The sequence below is a fragment of the Ambystoma mexicanum genome, chromosome 5q (assembly GCF_040938575.1).
Source record: "Ambystoma mexicanum isolate Mex_15411 chromosome 5q, UKY_AmexF1_1, whole genome shotgun sequence".
NCBI lineage: Eukaryota > Metazoa > Chordata > Amphibia > Caudata > Ambystomatidae > Ambystoma > Ambystoma mexicanum.
The window spans coordinates 464,658,250-464,681,138 of record NC_090933.1 but is presented as its reverse complement, the minus strand read 5'-3'; positions in this window follow the sequence as shown (position 1 = coordinate 464,681,138).

Sequence of the window (22,889 nt, the reverse complement as noted above, 5' to 3'; positions counted from 1 at the left end):
TCACCAGAGAGGAAGGAATATGCAACACACTCCTGTCACATAGTAAACCTCCTAGAGCATCAGGGGCTAGCTCCTGCTGCAGTCACTTTGCGGACTATTTGCCACACGTGTGCTCCTTCCTCCGCTCGTGCCACAGTGCCTCAAGTGACATTACATGCTCCCTTAGTCATCACCAGAGAGGAAGGAATATGCAACACACTCCTGTCACATAGTAAACCTCCTAGAGCATCAGGGGCTAGCTCCTGCTGCAGTCACTTTGCGGACTGTTTGCCACACGTGAGCTCCTTCCTCCGCTCGTGCCACAGTGCCTGAAGTGACATTACGTGCTCCCTTAGTCATCACCAGAGAGGAAGGAATATGCAACACACTCCTGTCACATAGTAAACCTCCTAGAGCATCAGGGGCTAGCTCCTGCTACAGTCACTTCGCAGACTGTTTGCCGCACGCATGCTCCTTCTTCCGCTTGTGCCACGACACCTAGCATGACATTACACGCTGGTGCTAGTGTTTAAATACAGATAACAAATCCATGCACATATCACTTTATCAAGTCTGGATTGGTGTGACATCAACAGGGAAGCTCATAAACCAAGTAGGTTAAATAGAATTTAAGATTGCCTCCTAAAAATTGATTGCAGTTGGCTTGTTTTCAAATGATATTTTAGATTTTTAAAATTGAATTGTTTTACTGTTAAATGTGTTATTTGTATGATTGTAATTAAATATGTTATTAGAATGCATGTTTTTGTATTTTTTTGTAATGAAAGATGCTATTAGAATGATTTTTTGTGATGATTTGTACTTTTATAATATGTAATTTTATGTTTGTTTTTAATATGTGAAAATTCGCATGAACATTAATAAATAAAAACTATAAAATCCGAAGTAAAACAAAGTAATTTCCACAAATAAAATGTCCGCAAAGTAATCTACTTGTTGAAAACAATGGGAGACCCTGTGATCATTACATTATTCACAGAGCTATGTGTATGTATAGATGGTGTGCTAAAATTGACCATAGTCTTTTTCAACGGCAGATCATATTCCTTATTAATACCACCTTCCTAAATTTGACCCAGGATTACCTTTTTTTATTTTTTTACTGGGGAAGTTCAGACGAAGGGTCACAATCGTATTAATTAATTGACTAGCACTGTGATTGGAGCCAATACATTTCCGATAGTAGTGGATAGTTTTAATGGGGACTGCGGAGATAGGAGGGTGCATTGTGAATTTTGTTACCTAATTGTACAATGTCAAATTTCAGTTATAATCATTAACATTACTAGCCAGACTGCCCCAGATAACCCTCAATACAGGCTAAAAATGCAAAGCCTGTTTCAAAAGGCACCCATTAAAGCATCCCATGCTTAAAATAGTTGCTAAGAATTCAAAAGTTCAAAACTCTGCAAATACATGCATAACTTAGAACACACAAAGAAAAATATAAACCATATTTATAATCTTAAATCCTGTAGGCCTTTAGGCCTGCAGCTCCTTATCTAGCCTGTACACGTTCCCAAGCACCCCACTACTGCTCAACATACCTTGTTCAGCATGCTCCAGGTGAGACAACAAATACAGCGCAAGCAACATGTGCTTGGTGCATATGACCCAACCCTTTGGACCTCCCCTCCCTCCCTTTTGACAAAAAGCCACTTTGATCACTCAGTCCTTGTAAGTGCAATGCCAGCTGTTTCAAGGAGCCATGCAAACACGAAAATCACTATGCCATTGACTTGTTTACAGTTTCCCTCAACAATTAGTCCTATGGCCTCTGGCCCTCCGTGAACTGCCACTGACTGCTTTTGCTACAAGCATGTCCGAGTGAACTTACTTATCTCATTTAAAGTCGAAATCAATTCATAATGACCACAGAGAGGAAAATCCATTTACTAGAGGGACGTCCTTTCACTAAAATACCTGGGGTAGTGGAAGTGGTATCACATGACCCCTGACCTTTGATGAAATCACAGGAAGTGATGCCATTTGACCCCACCCCGAAGTGACATCATCGGAAGCGGTAGAACATGACCTGTTACCACTTTAATGAGTCTAGCAATTATTGTATAGAATTCCAGAAAGACAAATTATTTGTTATTCCTATTCTTTCTGATTTAGGGTCACTGATCAAATTGTTACACTTGTGAAACCCCCTCGTTTTTGCAGAGGCTCCAACCACTCCAGCAACAAAGAGCCACATGGCACTGGCCACAGCCCAGGAGCTTCAATGTAATTTTTCTTTTTTTTTTAAACACATTTACATTTTTTTTTCAGGGGTAGCAAGGGAAACTGCCGACCCCCACATGACGTCCCTGATTTACTAACTTCTGACTTAAAGAGATTTATGGTAATTAAATAATAAAGTGCATGTGCATTGATCAACAGTAATATTTCCACCACAATTACACAGACACACCATATACTCTGCTGCTACTGCTCATATACTAGGTCTCGCTGGCAGTAGCAAAGCATCACGCGGGCTAGCATCCTTTTGGTCATCTCACTTGGCCTCACAGACGCATGTGCTCTAATTTATGTACTACCGCAGTCATCTCTCACATGTGTTCACTGTTGGCTTTTGTGGGTATGTGGGTTGCACATAGCAGGTTATTTTTGCGTTTGTCCCTGCCTTCCAACACCCACAGATCATTCCTTGTTTTTATAAAAAAAAATTCTCCTCTGTTCTTCTTTCACCCTTTGAGAAAGAGTGTTGCTAATGAGGGCGTTTTCTTCTTTGCTCCTGGCAACACTTATCGTGCGTGGATCGTATCAAATAAACTTGCACGAGTGCAGCGCAATTTTCACCACACCTGTAACGGCACCAAATTTGTACAAACATTTATTCTTGAAATATATATTTACTGAAGTGATATTTTTACCTGGTGCAAATGATGGACTGCAGTGATTGTACGATTAAAAGCATCTCACAATTCAGTACTCTGTTCGCCAGTCCTCATTTCTGTAAACGAAAATTCTGCTCAACATCACAATTGTTACACTCTTTTGCAGCTAAACACAGTTAAGGGTGGGCCTACGATTCATTGGGAGTATGGCCAGTTACATTTTATATGAGGGGTACAAAATATGTATTTGTCAAGAGGGTCGAGGATGACGAACTTTTTTTTTAGCCACTTACTTTTCGATGCAAATGGAGTAGGTCCAGATGTTTGTTAAAAGTATTTAATGTGATAAAACATGGAAAGAGGAAGGGATGAGAGAAATGTTGAGAAGCGAGGCTGAATTTCTGAAAGAATTCTACTAAACCAAGGAAAGACCTAAGTTCACCCTTAGACTTTGGTGCTCTCCTTTATTGTCCCTACCAATTCATCCTTTGGTTTCACACCCCCCTTAGAAATTTACATTTTTCATTTAATGTATTCAACTTTATTCGGTATTAAGCCATGAGGTTTGCATAACAGTTTACAGAGAGACTCATTCATGTGTAAATATTAGACCATATAAGAGAAAACACTTCTAAAAACAAGCTCTTCATAAAATAAGTAGACCATTACCTATATCAAATCAAGTCCACATAATATTACAGTAATCGAAAAATATGTTAAAAAACTGCTAAAATATGCTAGATCCAGAAAACAATTCTTCTATGCATGGGGAGAGCATATTCGCAGCCCCTTTAATACTGCAGACCTTTCTAAGCATCGCTTATGCCTTAATTTGCACAGAAGCAGTAATTGGCTAAACTGGGAAATTAGCAGTATGTACTATCATTAACAGTAAGGGAACCACTTTTGTTGATCTTTACAATTTTTGTCCTACGAAGCCACGTCCTATGAATGTATCGGGCCACACAAGGCACACTATTTAAATGAACATTCCCTTTAAAATAGATCAAAGTTTCAGAAGTTGAGTGGATTCCTTCTAACCTGAGAAGGGGGATTCAGATAGTAAAGTCTCAACACGCTTAGTTCATCACAAATAAACAAATAAACATAAACTGTGTGGTTGTTTCCTCACTCACATCACACAAAGTGCAAATTCCCAGGCAGATATCTCCCCATGGTTTTGTAAATGAGGTTATCCTAAGTATGCCCATCCTAAGCCTGATAAACAATACTCGAGCATATGATGGTTTAACATCATTAAGGTATCTTTCGTAATCAAATTCAGCTTTGTTCGTTATGTATGTTGGGCCCAACCTGAACCTATTAGCAGAATCATCCATATTCTTCCTAGCAAGAATAGTTCTGGCTTTCTTAATTCTTGCAACGCAGCGTTATTAGCACTAGTCAGACTCTCCCACAGTATAGAGCCATGCAGTGCAAATAATGGTTTTCTAACCCAGTGGAGACTCTTTCCCCTTCCAAGCCCAGCAAATGCATCAGTACATCTCAATATTTTTCAAGACCAGCAGTGCACCATGACCTAATCCAATACAAGGCGGGTCTAATAGAAGCGACATCCTCAATGGGTCTCACACCAGTCCCTAAATGAACAAGTGCATTGGGTGATCCCTCCGGTGACATGAAAAGACTCTTCAAAAATGTATTTTCCACGTTTTCTAGGTTTTGAACATTGTCAATGCCCCAGAATTCTGCAACAAACAAAGCTGCAGAAATAGCATGTTTTCGGTATAGTTCAATAGCTGGAGAGTCTGCTCCCCTCCCATGTCTATTGCAAAAGAAAACTGAACCACTCCCCTAAACTTTTACAAGCTAATGTGTGCTTTATCCATTTGGGCAGACCACGGGCAGTTCTCATGGAATCTAATTTCCAAGTAGTCATAAATATAGATATTTTGTGCACTGCATATTCTACGTCCTCCCTTCTGAAAAAACATGTTCTATTTTACAGTGAGTCCTCTTTTGCTCAATATGTTCAATTTTTTTTATTTACTTCTATAAAATCTGATTAGATTTTTAAAAGGTTCTTTAGGACGTGATGACACAGTTTCAATAAAAGTCCGCTTATTTTTGCGTGATAATTTAAGACCTGGGTTTCATGGTCGTGGTCAAAGTGGTTGATCTTGTTGTTTTGCTGCACTTTCTTGATCAATCAGGTGCAGTTCGGCCATTTGATCGAGTATCGGTAAAGATGTAGTCATTTTCAGCGCTGCGTCAAGGATTTTTACTGTCGCTATGGTATATCTGGTTGTTTCCTCTGCTATTAGGCGATGCCACCAGGTATCTTCTTCCCTGATTGGTGCATTTCCAAAAAGCGGGATTAAGAATGCGACCCGAAGATAACTTGTTTTTGCACATTTCATTAGAATATGTTCAATACATTTGCCAAAACATCACCATGCTTCATCACATATTTCTCACAAACCAAAATATCATCCGGTAAACAGAACACATTTTCGTCATCTCCAAATAATTTGTACATTACCTTTTGAAAAATGGATGCAGCTGAAACCAATCCAAAATGCATGAGCTTAAACTGAATCACCCCTTCATGGGATACAAATGCCATATATTTTCGTGACATAGGATGCAACTCAGCCTGATAGTATGCAGGTGTCAAATCAAGTTTCAAGAATACCTTTCTCTCTCCAATCAGACTTAGTAACTCATTCATGTCGGCAATGAATGTTGTTCCACCATCACACAACTGTTTAACTTCCACAAATCGAATCACAACCTCACTTCACCATTTGTTTTTTTAGCAGCCACCAATGGAGATAGCCATTCGACGGCTTCTGCATGTTTATCCCATCATTTTTTAAATTCCATCCCCACCACAGCATTCAGCACTAGCAGCACTAACCTTAGCTTTGCCATTGCTGGTACAGCCTTTTCCTTCAAACTAATAGTGTGCACAGTCCATTCAATTTCCCTTCATCACTATAAAACACTTTAGGATATTTTAATATTTCTGGGACTGCACTACACCATTCTGTAAATGCTAATACTTTCTCACACGTGTTAGGATCTAACCTCACTTTCAGCTTACACTGTTTTTTCCACCGCAATAAAGCAGCTACTTCTCATGTCACATAAATTCTCCCAACCGGCTCCCGTCCTTTGAACCTCAGGTTGGCCATGGAACAACCTAGAATTTCAATGTTGTCCATGTTATACCCACCTGGGCTAATGTTAGGGGGCATTAACTCTGTCTCATTCCCTCCCAACACATTTTCCCATACTTCTTTAGTGATACATGACACTTTGGCACCCGAGTCCACCATCATGTGTATAGGAACACCATTAGCATGCACTTCAGCAATTGGACTCTCATCATCACTATCACACTCCTCTCCAACTACACTTATGGGGCATACATCAGATCCCAGCACATCATCACTATGCTCAGAATCATCCTCCATTTATGCGCCATCGTTCATAAAGTTGGTACTTTTCTTGTTTACTTTTGCGTTTTTACAGTAATTTGTGAAGTGTCCCCATCTATTACACTTCTTGCACATGACCTTCATCTGCGAGCACTTTAGTGCACCCGAAATATGTACCCACACCTGTCGCATGTTTTCTCATTCACTGCTCCTTCACCTCCCTTCAACCCACTTTCCTTGAAAGTTTCTTTTCTATCCCTTCTCTTCTTATGTTTCTTTTTCGTGCATTGGTTTGTTTCAATCTTCATCACCTCTTTCAAGGGTTCCTTCCTGGGACTCTCGCTTTTGCAAGTTTTGCCAGTCAGTTTAAGGAATGTTGAACCCTGTTGGCTATTACAATAACTCCATAAAGCGCGGGAACCCTTATTTAGTCTTGACTACATTTCACAATAAATTGATCCCTTATGTGCTCATCATACTTGTTTCCAAAGTTGCAAATGCCAACCAGTTCCCAAAGCAGTGCGATATATTCCTCAACACTTTCACCAGACATTTGCTTCCTCATTGCAAAGTTATTTCTCTCCAGTGTGGTGCTTACTTTATGGTTGAAGCACTTGTCCAGCTTTTTAATGCATATTCTGAATCTTTCGCACTATTCCCGACATCACCCTCATCATAAAGTTCAGGTAGTGTGCCATATATTTGTTTCCCTTCACACCCCCTTCACACCCAGGGCAATGCATAAGTAGGGACACCTTCCTGTCCACCCCTACATTCCCACCACATGTAGTTCTTAGGTAGTGAAAACATTCCTTTTTCCAGGTTCTCCATTTTATTATTGGTGGCTCCGGATATGCCATGAACACAGATGGTCCTGATAAGTTTAGCATGATGAGACCTGCTGTTATTCATATTTTCCCCTTTAATGTAGGTTACTTCCTTTGTTCCAGCTTTTATTTAAACTGCATCATTGCCTCCTTGGCTTTGCTTTTTCCATTCATATCAGCATTGTGATGTGGTTTCCCTGGTTACAATAGACACCTATCAGATGTCACAGTGTCCTTTCCTCTGAGTTTGTGATTCTCTTGTGGCTCTGATGAACATGGAACACGATGCTTCGCTGAGACCGTGAAACCTGCAGCAACGGGAGGATAGCTCAGCAGCAACGTGCTCGCCTTGGAAGCAAGACGACACAGAGCAACACAGGTTCGATCCCCAGGTCCGCGCTTAGAAACCTCTGGGTATTAAGCGCGTTATAAATAACCAATCATATCATACCAATCATATCACGCTTACAGGAAGGGGTGCACTCATCAAGAGCACAAGTCCCTATCCCCTTCTCTGGGCCTGCACAAAAAAGGGGAAGCTCAACCGTATGCCCTTATTAATGCACACAAGCCACGTCCTCCTACCATTGCACTCCTGTTCTCCGGTGACTACCAACGTTCGTTGTAGTTCTCGCTTGGGCTGTAGTTACTCGAGGCGGCTCGGCGTGGCAATGGTAGCATGGGTTTCCTGGATCCTTGTCGCCAATTTGTTTGATGAACCTCTCCAAACAGGTAGGGTTAATAGGATTGCTTTATTAAGTTAGATACACAAAAGCCCCAGCTCCGGGTTGCTCTCCTGTTTGCACCTCTCCCAATCGCTCAGCATAGAACCCATGTCACAGGTTCTACATAAACATTCCAGGTTGCCATGGAGCATAGCAACAATCGATACAACAGTTATGCCTTCTCCAGGAGAAGAAATGTCTCCTTTGTTTTTTTCATGCATTCACAAGATTGATGGAGCTGTTCATGGGTTGTTATACTCATGGAGGACTAGGTGAAACTTAGTGGGTGCCCATACGAGTAATAAATCCTGTGGATGAAATTACCAAAAACCGAATTTCCCCTTCTTGGTGGAACATGTCCATGCTTCCAGTTGAAATATAATTAGTTTACATTGGAGATGCAGTTATTAAACCAAGACATGCCCACCCATCACCCAACTGATCCTTTAGGAAATATTATTTCTGAAATTAATGCTGCTCAGGTAGCTCAGTGAGGAACGTTTTGCCTGCTGACTTTTTTGTATAAGCTGTAGACTACAGGTTCAAATCCCAGAAAAGAATACTATGATTTTTTTTCATTCCACACATGATCAAATGTGTAGAAATAAAATATGTATTTTAAAAAAATGCTAATTACAGCACTAAAACATGACAATAACTGGCATAACAAATCATATATAAAATCAATTATTATTTCTCTATTTTTCATAGCTACAACAATGGCAGGACTAACCTGTCCTATAGCATGCTTCCTCCTTCCAAACTGACTAGAGAACCTAGGGCGTCATTTAGCAGAGGCATTAACCATGCTTTGTAAAATGTCTCAGTTAATGCTGCATGCTGTGTGCAGCATTAATGTAGTGGAGTAACTTTGCTGAAAATGTTGGGGGGGGCATGACATCTAAATGAAAGGGGCCCCTGACAAATGAGTGGGATTAATGGTACAAAATGGTGTGCCACAAAAGGTGGGGGGACAAACACCATTGTCCCCCTCTAAAATTACCACCATGCATTAATGCCTGATTTTAAATGTTTTATACTTCACATGGTGTGATAATGAGCAACAGCAATTCCAACTTATCACATTGTTCGAGGAGTAAAAGGGAGATGGAAATTTAGCACATTTAGGTGGCACAAAACAAATCCAATGAGTCATATTCACTTCTATTCCCATTTCACAACAAAGAAGAGCCGGATGTAGCAACACACATACTGGACATTGCTTGCCTCTCTCAAGAAAAGGGCAAGCGTCTATTGGAAAATAAATAATACAATAAGAGTACAAAATACAAAAAACACTTTCCAGTTGTCCCACAACTCACCTTTGTTGCTGGAATCCCACTCAGGACCTTTCTGCCTCTGTGCAGTCCATTATCCATCTTTGCCAGCATCTGCCCCCTTGCACGTTGTGACCCCCTGTGCCTGTGTTTACCTTGCTTTAACTCTTTGAGCCGCTCGACTACATCTGCCCCTTCTTGACCCTGCAGCACCTATCTGACTGCATCTCCCCCTTTGGCCCATGTGACCCCCTCTTCACTGCACTGCATCTGCACCTCTCGGCCCATGTGACCCCCATGACTGTGTTTACCCCTAACAATGGTACCTACCCCTGTAGCTCCCTGTGGGATATATTGACCCACTCAACAGTATTTCCCCACATCACTAAGCTGCATTTGTGCAGGAACAGCAAAATGACTGTGCTGGCTTCTGTGGGTGCCATGGCCTCAAAACTGCATTTTGCAGCAACAAAAAGATGGCTGCACCTTCTTGCCAAGTATACATTAGGCAGGATGGAACAAGGGAACACATTGAAAGAGCGAGCCAGTGTGTTCTGACGTATACAAAAGGAAGAAAGTGAAAAGGCAGGACTGCTTTGCTGAAAACCCCGAAATCCCCATTAAAAAGGAAACTTTTCACCTTTAAAATAATGCTGCTGAGGCTATCTCCATCTGTTCTTCCTTAAATCACTGTGATTAAAAAGGCCCTGCTATGCGCGGTATCTCATTGTGCTCAGCAAAACCAGGCATGATTTCTGAATGACAGGCCCTGTCAAACCAACTTTGAGAAAAATCAACAAAGAGCTTCACTTTTTCGCACAGGAAAATGCGTTTATTTCTTTACAAATGTATCAAAGCTCAGTTGTTCAAAAGAGACTCCAGCTATCTGAGCCATGTCAGTTTCAATGTATCTGTGCTTCAAATAAACTACTGCCTTAAAGAAAATAACTATGGCTGCAAGGCAATATTGGGACGTCAGATGGTAAAATTGAATTTGAAAGGGAATGCTAGCAGTTTTCACCACATGTGTAAAAATGGCCTTTGTAAAACTCAAGGAGAAATATGCCTGTGTAAAAAGTAAACTGTTGAATGAAAGCCTGCCATTAGCTAGCAATGTGAAGGTGTGTGTGGCTGGTGAAATTACATACATGGGCTATTTTATTTCACATGCTTGTTTTAATTCAGCACCAAATATTAGAAAATAAAGGTTTTAAACCTCCTTGGCTGGATTTGCAAGCTGTTAAAAACAGGTTATTCAGTTGGCAGAGTTAAAGCTGCTCCCTAGGAAGGGAGCCAGACCATAAACTTCCAGGACACGAAAGTGATAATTGCTAGCTTGAAAAACTTTGAATGGACCAAGACAAAGAAAGTTCACACACTCGTCATTCATCTGTGCTCTAGGCGGGGACAATAGAAGTTCTGGGACACTAACCTGTGAAGTGGAGGGGGCCATAAAACCTTCAATCAAACTGAGAACCCCCACCCCACACAGGGCTGAAGTGACAGTTGGTGGCTACTAAAGAGAGAAAAAAGAATGGTACAGTGACAAAGGATTGCCATTTACTTCCAGAGACCATTTCATAAATAAATTTCATAAATAAACTTTAAGGACTTTTATCTCTGCAGCAAGACTTTGTAAAAATGTAACAATTTGACAGTTCAAAAGTGATTTTATGGGCTTTCTATTAAGACATGGTAGAATTCACTGACACTTTGGGGACAGAATTGGCAAAGTATTGCGGACTACAAGAAAATCATCCATGTTGCAAATGCAAAGTTTTGTACATACATCCCTTATGATCATCCACACCCATGTATAAAGTTATAGAATTTTGAGTAATATAAATCCCATTAAAAAGCGCAAAAAACTGGTAGAAGGACTAAACAAGGTCTCACAAACTGGAGGATTGGACTGCTTTGTGCTGCATACAATATATAAACTGCTTATGTAAGTGTTTAGATGTTTCCACTGTATGAAGGTGTCATTTAGGGCAAAAATGGATTTTAAGTAAAGTAATTGTGCAAGGTTTTGGACATTGTGAAACATCATAAATCTGACATCATTTTCTGCAAATCCAACCAGCTAAGGGCGAGACTATCACCCTTGTCCAATCCCGTTGTTAGAGGCGTGTTTAGTTAAGCCTGCCTCAGCCATATACTTTAATGATGTCACTATGCATTATAAATAAGAGTCCCTGACAAGACTCCAGACACACACTCTTCCTGAAGTTCCTGCGCTGCGTTCCTGTTCCCTTCATCATACAGATTCCATTTTCCAACGACAAGGCCAAAGCATTGCTGACCCTACTCCAGGGCCCACTGCAAACCCAAGCAGTACTGATCCTATCCCAGCAAGGGCTCAATTATGAAACTCCCTAATCTCCCATTAAAAATGGGAAAGCAGTGGTACCTTTCACTTCCTGAACCAGCCTGGCTTTCTGCTCACTAAAAGCATGTCCGCGGCAATCCTGCGATCCAGCTGACCTTTAGTATCCCATGACCAGAATTGCGAGTCCAGAACTGCCATCCGGTGACCAGAACTGCCCAGCTGTTTGCCAGACGCGCTGCCGTGTAATGTCCAGAACCGTTGATAGTCCAAAAATCCCAAAACTAAAAAGTGGACTGTGAGTATAATTCGCCACCCCATAGAAACCCATAGCTTATCTTGTCTTTGTCCGTATCCCACTCTCTAAGCCATCCTATCCTTATCCTGGTAAAACTGTCAGAATTATCTGTGCAACCCTGCCCTTGATTTCTAGTGCTAGCTTCATCTCTTCAGTACTTTTGTCTTGTGTAATCCTAAGCCATTAGTCCTATTTCGAGTGATCAAAATGGTTTTCACCAGGGTTGGGTGCTGGGGTGACAGGGTTCAAATCGCGAACCAACCCTGGATCTTATTGTGTCCCTCTTTGGTGGGCTAGCCTGAATACTCTAGTTTTATGTAAAACTGTTATTGTCACAACGGATTTCCTTTCCTATTTTACTGCTTCATTTTACTCAAAGTGCACCTTTTTATATCATGTATAACTCCTCCAAGTTACCAGCTAGAGACCTAGTTTCACATCTTCAATATCCCTGGGTTATACCTCTATTCCCCAACCTACTCCAAATCACTGTATTTCACCTGTTTTTATTAAAAACCGTTTGGGTAATTTCAAGCGGGAATTCAAAAATTGCAAAGTTTCCAACGTGTCATTTTTCTGTTTTAAACTTTCCAATCATTTTTGAACTGTATGCTCTTGGTAATCCATTCTTCGTGATTATTAGTGTCTTTGCATTGTTGCTTTACTGAGGAATTATATTTGCTTCAAGGTTTTTAACACACATTGGGCCTCATTACAAGCATGCCGGTCTGGGAACTACGGTACTGGTAAGCATGCCATTACCGTAGTTCCCCGACCGCCATACTACGTGCTCTGCTTGTGGGTGTCGTTTCACCCACCAGGTTTTTCCTGGCAGGTGTAACGGTACCCGCGAGCAGAGCATGTCGGATGCACATCGTGCTCTGTATGTGCTGTTGCATCCAACCTCCCCAACCCTAGTCAGCCCTATGGGGCAGAATGGAGATCGGGAGGCCCTTGATTCCGGCACCCACAAATGGGCAATTACCGGGTCCGCCAAGCTCGTCATTACCCGGTTCTTGCCCATTCGCGGGTGCCGGAAAAAATGCAAATCCAGCAGCCGTGACCTTAATAAGGGCACGGCTACCACCAGAGTAGTAATGAGGCCCATTCATTATTTATTTGTCCATTTCCGAGCGTCATTTTATAACATTGCAAGGGGTTTAAAATCCGTTTTTTTCTCTTATTTGGGGGGAGGTCAGATTTGGATTCTGTTTCCTGTTTCTTATTCCTGCTGATTACCTGCTGCTTCTATTTATCCACTCAGAATTGATTATTTGTGGGTTGTGGAAACATTGCAGGGGGAAATCCTAACTTGGGTACTATCTTTCCTAAACCAAAAAGTGTTCCTATTCCGCTGTGCTGTGTATATGTTCCACTAGAAGGTTAAACCCAGTGCATTGCTTACATGCTCATTGTAATTATCACCCCATTGGTGATTGCTGCCCCATATTAAAAAGTGTATGATTTTTTTTAATTTTAAAATAAATAAATAAATATATATTGGCCCTCATTACGACCCTTGCGGAAAGCGACTGACCGGAGCGCCACAGCGTAAATAGCGTTTCCGCCATTGTACGAAGGAGCAAAGTGCGGCCCATTCCGACCCATCGGGCACGAGCACCACGCCACGGCGGAAGTGCAAAGTCCGCGATGGCGGAAATGACCCCAAAACGGCCCACACCGCCGCCGTACGGCGCCCTAGGTGCAATACCGCCACCCCTCTTAGCGGTCACCGCAGTGTGCGCCTACCGGAAAGTACGGTGCCCGGAAATATACGGAAACGGAAGTTAAAACATGGGCCCGGAACGGGAAACATCCCGGCGTACACCTATAAAAACACTAAAACCACACAACCACTAAAATCACTACCCTGAAACACACCCCAACCCGTCAACCACCCTAGCGAAACCAAGAAAAATGGGAAAAGTAGCGAAGAAAGCGTGCGACCGCAAGCGGCAGGTCCACTTCTCCCGTGAGGAACTCACCGTGCTAACAGAGACCCTCCAGGAGAATGCTGCCGTCGTCTTCTCCACGCAAATGACCAGGACGGCACTTGCAAACAAGAAGGCCATATGGGCTCTGGTGGCACAGCGGGTAAGTGCGGTGGGGACCGCACCCCGTACCCCACAGCAATGCCGCAAGCGATGGGACGACCTGCGGATACGCGTCCGCAGCATACTCTCTGCCAACCGCAACATTGCCACAGCCACCGGGGGAGGTCCTGAATCACCCATCAAGTTGACCCCCTGGGAAGAAATCTGTGCCTCCACCATCGGAATGGAGAGCATAGAGGGAGTCGGAGGGATGGAGAAAGGAGTGCAGACATCCGAAGATTCAGGTAGGTGGGCCAGATAAAACAATGCCAAATCCACACAGTCCATCCATGTGAAGTACCATGCGTCCACATAGTGCAACAGAAACACATGTCCAGGAGAACGTCCACACACATCGGCCTGAAAGCGCACGTCAAAACCCACAATAAATACATAAATAATTAAAAACCCCTAATACACGCACTACACGTGCAGCAGGCACACCCTAACTGCAGGCTGCCAAACAACTGCACCCTCACTCCACACACAAATCAAAGCACCTCCAAGACCCCGACCCAAATCACCCTCAGGTACCACCCCAATGCATGTGATACAATGCCATTCCAATTCCCACTGACCCATCAATAACCCTCGCCCTCCTTTACTCCACCACAGGGTCCGATCCAAACGACGAGCTACAGGACACCCCTACCAGCACACCTGCAAAGAGGGCCAAGACCAACGGCCAGAGACCCTCCACCTCAGCTGCACGCATCAAGACACGGCAGCAGCACAAATCAGGTGGCAGCACAGAGGAGGGAACATCAACAGGCACCCCAGCAGCCAGCATGCCCACAACACCACCACCACAGGTCCCCCCAATGGATGCCACAGAAGGCACTGCCTCTGGTGGCAGCAGCACCATAGGTGACACCCCATTGATGACAGCATGCTCGGACACAGAAAACGGGGATGCCGAAGTCAGATCCATCCATGACCTGTCCCAATCCCCCTGTCTGTCCCATCCCGTACAACATGAGGATACCACGCAGGGGCACCCACAAGACGACGACTGGCCATCCCCCACAAGCCCTGTGGCAAGGCAACATGAGGACAACAGCCCCTCTGTGACACCCCCGCAAATGGCCATGGCCCAGCAGAGGCAACAGTCCCTCGACCAGTTGATCGAACAACAGCAGCAACTGGCCACACTCCTCAAGGACCATGCAGATGAATGTGGGGGCACTAAGGCAGACATAGAAACATCAACTGAGACACTTAGGGCAGAAATGGAGAGAGGTACAGAGACGCTAAGGGCACAAATTGAGAGAAGCACCGAGAGCCTGAGGGGGGAACTGCATGCGACGTCCAAAGACGTATGTGCCGAACTTGCCGCAGTGCGCCGTGTGCTCACTGAGCTCTCGCAAACCCTTAGGGACATGCATGGACGTGAGCAGGCAGACACATCATCCGTTGCAAGTTCCGTCCAGGGCAGCCCCCAACGTAGATCTGGAAGGAACCTGCGCTCCACAGGCAGGGGTGCCCCTGATACCCGCAGAGGGGGCATGCAATAGCGACAGCCCACTGACAATGAGCATCTTTGGACACTGGTGTTCGGGGGGGAGGTAGGAGGGTGGAGGGGGTGTGTTGGGCTCACTTGGGTGGCGGGTCGATAGGGTGTTCAACATGATATCACATATGCCATAAAAAGTGCACGATCAACCAATGAGAAGTGTGGACATTTATCTTTGTGTACTAGGCCATCATAGGCGTACAGTCCATATTGTGCATGTCCCAGACACACGCAGTGCCACGAGTCCCGTGTCCATGTATCAGCCACCAGGCGTGAGTGCTAGAAGCATACATCAATGAGATGCTGACGAATGTCACGGGCCTCCGGTGCCTCGCAGACTCCATGAGGTGCTGCCACATCCCCACCCTCATCATGACCATCATCAGGTGCTTGCAGTTCAGCGTCAGGGGGCATGGGCACATTTCTACGTACGCACATGTTGTGGAGCATGACACATGCCATCACCATCTTTGCAACCTTCTCATGGCGGTACAGGAGTGCCCCGCCAGACCTGCTGAGGCAGCGGAAACGGGTCTTCAGTAGGCCGAATGCCTGTTCAATGACTACACGGGTACGTGAGTGGGCATGGTTGTAGTCCTCCTCATGCTGGTCCCGTGGGTTCCGGACTGGTGTGAGGAGCCATCTCTTCAGTGGATATCCAGCATCACCTGTATGTGGACGAGAAACGTATGATGTGGAATGCCATTGATACGTACGCACACCCCCCCCCCCCTTCCTGGCAGGTCATTGACAATTCACATACCCCACATCATCATGCATGTAATGAGACTCACCGAGTAGCCAGGATCTGTTCCCTGCGTGTCGCTCCATGTAGCGTGGTATTGTAGAGTTCCTCAAGACCATAGAATCATGGGTTGATCCAGGGAATCGGGCACAACAATGTGTAATGATCCTGTTGGAGTCACACACCATCTGTACATTCAGGGAATGAAATTGTTTTCGGTTGCGGTACTGGGCCTCCATGGCATGTGGGACGACCAATTCAACATGGGTGCAGTCGATGGCACCAATGCAACCCGGTATGCCGGCAAGTGCATGGAATCCCACTTTTGTGTTGGTTATTTCCTGCTCCGAGCGTGGTAGAGAGATGTAGTCGTCTGCGTGCTTCAGGAGGGCATCGAGCACTTGCAATAGTGTCCGTGAGAACAGTGGCTGAGAAATGCCATGCAACTGTCCGACTGTGTGCTGGTAGGTGCCTGTGGCCAGGAAGTGGAGTACAGACACCACCTTCAGTAGGGGTGGGATGGCGGTTGGGCTATCTATCATGCTGACAAGGTCAGCCTGTGTCATGTCCACAATGGCGGCTATGGTGTCCCGGTCCAGACGGTAGAGGGTGTGGATCTGCTCATCAGTGAGGTTGAACGGATGTGCTCGGAGGCGTGGAATTGCGGGCTGCCTGCGTGGTGGTAGTGGCTGTGCTGGTGGGCCTTGCTGGCCCTGCCTTAGCCTCCTCCTCCTCCTGCGTCTCCTCCGTGCGGCTGGTTGTAGTTGGTGTTCGTCTACTTCTTGGAGTCGGAGCACTTGCAGTGCTATCAGGTCCCCCAGGGCCAACATCGCGAGTCCTGCCGGTAGCATTTCGGTGTGGTTGTGGGAGGAGACTGGCTGTGCAATTTATGTGTTTTCAGGCTGTATGGCCTCCACCTGTGGTGATTCATTCCACCTGTGCAAACTGCTCTCCCCTTTGGCCGAGCACGTCCCGCGCACAACGCTGCAATTCGGGGAATTGTATCTTGCTATTGCAATCATGTATTTGTACCCGATGGCCGTGTAAGATTGGTTGATATGTTCATTCTGCTGTGGTCCCATTGTTTCACATACTATCTGTGCAGTCGCGAACAGACTTGTGAGGGGTCAGTGGGACGTAGTACTCGAGTAACGGTGGGCCCTCATGCATCACTGTACCGAGTTGCAACGACGGGCGGGGCGTCCCATTCGTGGGTGAAGGCAGTTGCCATTTTCACACACAGCCGCACTCGATGGAATAATTAGTGATTTCAAACGGCCACAGATGCCTTTTCGACGTGATGTTGCAAATGAGGAATTCGAAGGGCGGCGCTTTCGGTTTCCAGCTAGCGGCGAGGAGATGCCCACAGGTCTGACTGCAAATGTAACGTTCTATTGTTCTATGTCCTTGAGACAGGGCCCATGGCGAGGGAGCAATGATTGATATGAATAGTTTGGGATGCGCAATAGCTACGTGGGCGATGAGGCCGTCCGTTCCCAAATACATGTTACTTCACAACACTGGAATTACGGGCTGGGGCACTGTGGATTTAGCAGGCTGCATAACGCACAGACTCAATGGATGTTTCTAATGTTATGTGAGTAATTATTCAGGCATTTTGATCCCGGGATGAGGGAATGATGGATGGATGCATGGGCAGGTGATTTGATACAGAGTTTGCCATGTACAGGGCTTCTTGGGATCTATCCGCCTCCCCTACGCTATGTGATGCAGGGCTGCCATAGTGGGACCATCGTCCATCTGGCCTTGTTGAGCCCTCCCTGTCTCGAGGCGCCCTCAGACACTCGTTTGTGATGGTGTTTGCACCTCGATATAGATGGTTATGAGTCGCAAGTGGTTTTGGGGTGGTGATGTTCCTTTGGAGTGGGCTAGCATGCATATGGCTGTGGATTTCGTGTGATCATTGAAGTGAGTTGTTGGTATGTAGTTCTGATGGCCATTCTGTTCTTTTTCTTTTCTTTTGGTTGACAGGTATCTCCTCCCCTTTTGCCACTGCCATCTGTATGCCACTCCTGCAGATGGATTTTACTCCCGACACCTGCTGCTTCGTGTTAATCAGTGGAGCAGCATTACGATCTTATGGGACGATCGCCAATGGGCCACATGCCCTTACGCAGTACTGGTGGCTCGGAGCAACATTTCGGCCTTTCAGCTGGACTAGTGCCTCCCCATTGGGACGGCCCTGCGGTTCTGTGCGCTTCCATGTTGCCTTTTCGTACGTGAATGTGGCTCTGTGTACCATGGGGGAACAGGGCGACACACAGGTAGTGGCTGGTCATTTCTTGCGGAAGCAGCCCACAATGGTGATTAGTGTTTTGGAGTTCATGGCCTGATGGCTGTATGGGCTTGGTGATTTTGATGTGCATAAAATTTCTATTCTGATTTGGCCCGTGTAGCGTTTTTCTTTGCAAGTGATGTGGCATATGCCTATTTGGGGGGCGATGTATTGTGAGGAGATCTGCATTGGGTTCCAGCTTCGGGGTTTAGTTGCGTGGTACTGTGCTGTGCGCGTTTGCCTACGAAGCCCAGTGAGGTCAGGGATGGGGGCTGCCAATATGCCAGTTTGAATGTTGTCATGCTCAGGGGCGGGGGATTGGGTTTTGTGTAACAGATGCCGGTCAGCCAGGTGGACTGGTGGAATGATGTGGTTTTCGGAATATTGCTGGTCACAGGAGCCTGTGTTTGCGTGCGTTTCTTGGTGGGGGACTGTGGTCATGTCCATTGGGATGGCTTCTGTATTCGTGCCATCTGTGCCCTGCAGCTCCCATTGGCCCCTCTTGTGTTTCTTTTGTTCGTTGGCATGCATGGGTGACTTGTACATTTCAATGGTTGCATTGTGGCTTCATTGCACCTACGGGGAGTTGTACTTTGTGGGCAGGGAGCGGTGTACAGGCACTCAGTGGGGCCGTTTACGGTTGATTCGCGATGCCGTACTTCTCGCCATGGCGGAATGGTACATTACGCCGTGCCTGATGGCGTTAGGTACATGTCCGCTAGGGTCGGAATTGGCGTACCGTTGCACCATGGTGGTGTTTGCGGTTTGGCATGGCGCGCGCGCGCGTGCTTGGTGCAGTTAGCGTTGGCGTTCACTACGGTGTCGCTAATGGCTTCGTACTTTGCGGTGACGGGTCATAGTCGCACCGAGCGCTATTCGATGGCGGTATTGCATTTCCGCCATCGTTTTTCGATTTCCGCCAGGGTCGTAATGAGGGCCCTTGTCATCTCTTGATCCCTGTAACAAACTCTCAACTGCATTTTATCCCAGTGGATGATCCTGGCCCATTTTGGCCCCTTTAACTCCCCTTAACTTCATTCCCCCTCCCCCAATGGCCATGTCTGGCCCCCTATTTTCCCATTGACTGTGACACCCCTAGCGATCCTTCATGCCTCTTCTTTGACCCGGCTACCCCCCTCTTGACTGTGTCTAATCGGGATCATACCATTACTGCGATGGGGGATGGTTACAGTATATAATGCACGTAGGAGGGCTGCAATGGGTCTCCTTCACATATATATGGGGTGAAAAGGGGGTCAAAATAAAAAAGTCAACATTTTCGGTGATCACATTTAATTGGTCGCTCTAATCACATATATCTGTTTAATCCCCACTGACCATAGTTATCCCATATGGCCCCTTGACCACTCTTCCACCCTACTGACCGTACCTTCTCCCTTGATTACATTTGTAGCCAGTGACTGTTCCTGCCCCCTAAAGCTCCCTTTGGCTGCTTTTGCCCCAGTAACTTCCCCCTCTCAGCTGCAGTGACACCCCTTGGCGTGTTTTTTATCCCTGACCACATCTGCAACCCTAGGCCTCAAGAGAAATTTGTCTTTGAATTTTCAGGACATTGTGGGAAAAAACATGCATTCACTTACCTCATCGATGCACACCCCATGTGTGCTGAAGTCATGATTGACATGAATCATCCATCCCACTCAATTGGCCACGAAGTAACGTGTGAATGGAATCCCTCGAATCCCTCTTAACATTATCACCTCAACCCCCTGAAAAAATTAGGTTGATGCTGCAGTGCTGGTGGGAAAGGTGAGTGTGAAATCTAAGAATTACCCCTCAGCCTTCTGTATTCATACCTGCAGAAACACATGCGACAATAGAGGGCATGCAGGAGGTGCATATGTTGCAAATGCCTTCTTAATGGGGTTGTGGGTGTGGACAGCATTGTAGTGGTGATGTCCAGGGTTCACAGGATTTTGAAGAGGTGCCATTAGCCATGGAAGCATGGGGTATTCAACGTTACCTGTGTAGAGGAATGCATGCTAAAGATTTGTATTTTTTTTAATTGAGAACACAAAATGAGAGTTTTACGCGTATGTGGAAATATGTGTGATGTAAGCTTATCAGTGGTTGTGAACAATCAGCATGCATGTGCCCATCCATGGTCTGAAGTAGTGGAAGAATGACAGTTGAGACTCATATTTGTGTGTGCAAGTTGGGTCTGTTGTTCATGTGCAGGACATGGGCACATAGACGGAGGTGGTGGTGGTGGTGAGGTACTCCCCGTGCCACTACAAGAGTTCCTGTCTCTGAGCAATCCATCGATATTCATGTCTTGGCATTGGAATGCTCTGTGTGCTTTGCAATCTGTGACCTGACACACTGTCTTTGTGATGTAAAAGGAGTAGCACTAGTCATTGATTGCAGACAATGGACCCTGGACTATATTTCTCCTATGTACATGACATGTGTGACCCCACCAAAGGGAGCTTTTACATTTGATGACTCAGCACCTACCCCAGGTTCTGTAGGTGCTTGCACTCTCCTTCATAAGCCCATGAGTTCCCCAAGCTGCCACTGCTTCTTTTGTAACTGCATCATCGGCCTTATATTGTGGTGTTTGGGGCAGTTAAATGCCATCAGCCATCATGATTGGCGAGCCATGTCACGTGAAATTTAGTGGTGTACTCGGTCTGGGCAGCTCTTGGAAGTAAATATGAACCTGGGTCAAGGTGTCTTTGTCACTGTGGGTTTCTTGTGGGTTCATGGGCCCTGCTTTCTTGCCATGCCCTCTTCCAGGCCAATCATCAGTCACCTACTGCACTGTGTATTTGTACAAGCTATGGATGATCTGTGTCTCATTAACCTGTCCGCAAGACACCATCTGTTCCCCACCTGTCTGTCCTCTAATCATTTCTCATTTTTCGTATTTTTCTAGCTTACAGGCCTCCACTCCTGTGCATCATTATTGCTATCTCCATTACCATATACTCTCCCCTGGCTATTCACGAGGTACCTCGTGTGTGGCTTCACAACTACCCATTTCAACAAAGTGTGCTAGTACTTTCCTTGTCCTTGTCATTCACTCACTCTTTACGGACATCTTCCCCATACCTGAAAACCCATTGTTTCCTACAGTGAATTTGCATACATTTTGCCTTCAGGCTAAACTACTCTCTGTCCTTGTATTTACCCATGGTGACTCCCTTATAAGTCTAATTCCACATGACCCCACCCCGACAAAGGCCATGGCCGGCACTCTAAGCTTGATCCCTCTCTTGACCTTGTTGCCAGTGCTGGCTTGTGCATATTCTCTGAATCATACCATCACTCTCCCATTCTTTTGGATGTGGGGGCAGTGTTTGCCTGGCAATCAAGAAAGGGCATCTCTGTTCATCCATTACAAGCTTATTTGATTGCAGCTTCAACCTTGGGATCTATGGTGCACTTCGACTGCCTAATGCCCTCTCTCCTTCCTTGTGAATCGTTGTAAGCTAGTCCCTGTAATTTCCTTCTCTGTTTTGGACCCCATTCCCAACACCCTTTTTAAGGAGGTCATTGGCCAATAGTGATGACTTGGGGCTTCCGCAGATCCATCACACTGACCAGGGTGGATATTTGGTAGGGTTTGCATGCCTATCCATCCATTTTCCTAACCCAAACAATCTGTTCTAATCAGGAATTACTTCCTTGATTCTGTCACTCCCTAGACCACAATCCGGTGAGCCACATGTTTTGCACATACTCAGAGAGAGGCGTGTTTGTGCTGTTGGTCATACGTTTGTAAGGTATAATCAGGACTCGAGTCGTGGGTGCACGCGGGGACAGAGTCCCCCCACTTTATTCAGAGGGTGGACTCAGTCCCCCAAGCTAAAATGAGAAACATTGAATGTCCTCTTTAAATTTATGAATTAACACCGACCTCAGGAATCAGACCTCGCGAATCAAACCGCAGTCGGCAGATTTGTAGGCCGGAGACGTCACGACTGCACTATATAACCTGATGAAAAATAAAAAAGCTAAATGTGAAATGTCCCATTTCAGTACTGCACGACTCAGGGAAAACATTTGTATTGGTTATTGGAGTTTAAAACATGCACACCTTTTAAAGTTTTCAAAAACACTATTAGAAGAAAATATCCTCTCCTGGTTTTGTGTGTGTGTTGATTTTATGAAAGGCAAATGTCATTCGTCCTGTTCAATTTGGGTGGTTATGCAAAGCTGATTTAATGAAATGTGCATATTTCACCATGATATGCTAATTGCTGGCGACCTCACATCCCATTGCGTTTGTTGATGAGTCCCCCCACTTTAATTTTTAGGACTTCACCCCTGGATAATGTCATGCAAGTTTAAAGGTGTGAGGTTTCTTATACATACTCAGCAGCCATGACAATCATTGGTGTAATCCCCCCATGCTGCAAGCCATGTTGCTTTGAGTAAGTATCATGGAGACATGGGTGGAGTTTGGAAATCTAGTACACACATGGCTTAAGAGCAGGTCACTATCTTTTTTTCATTTACAACACGCCGGCAGCCCACAGGCATTGGGGTGCACATAGACACAAGACAAACAAC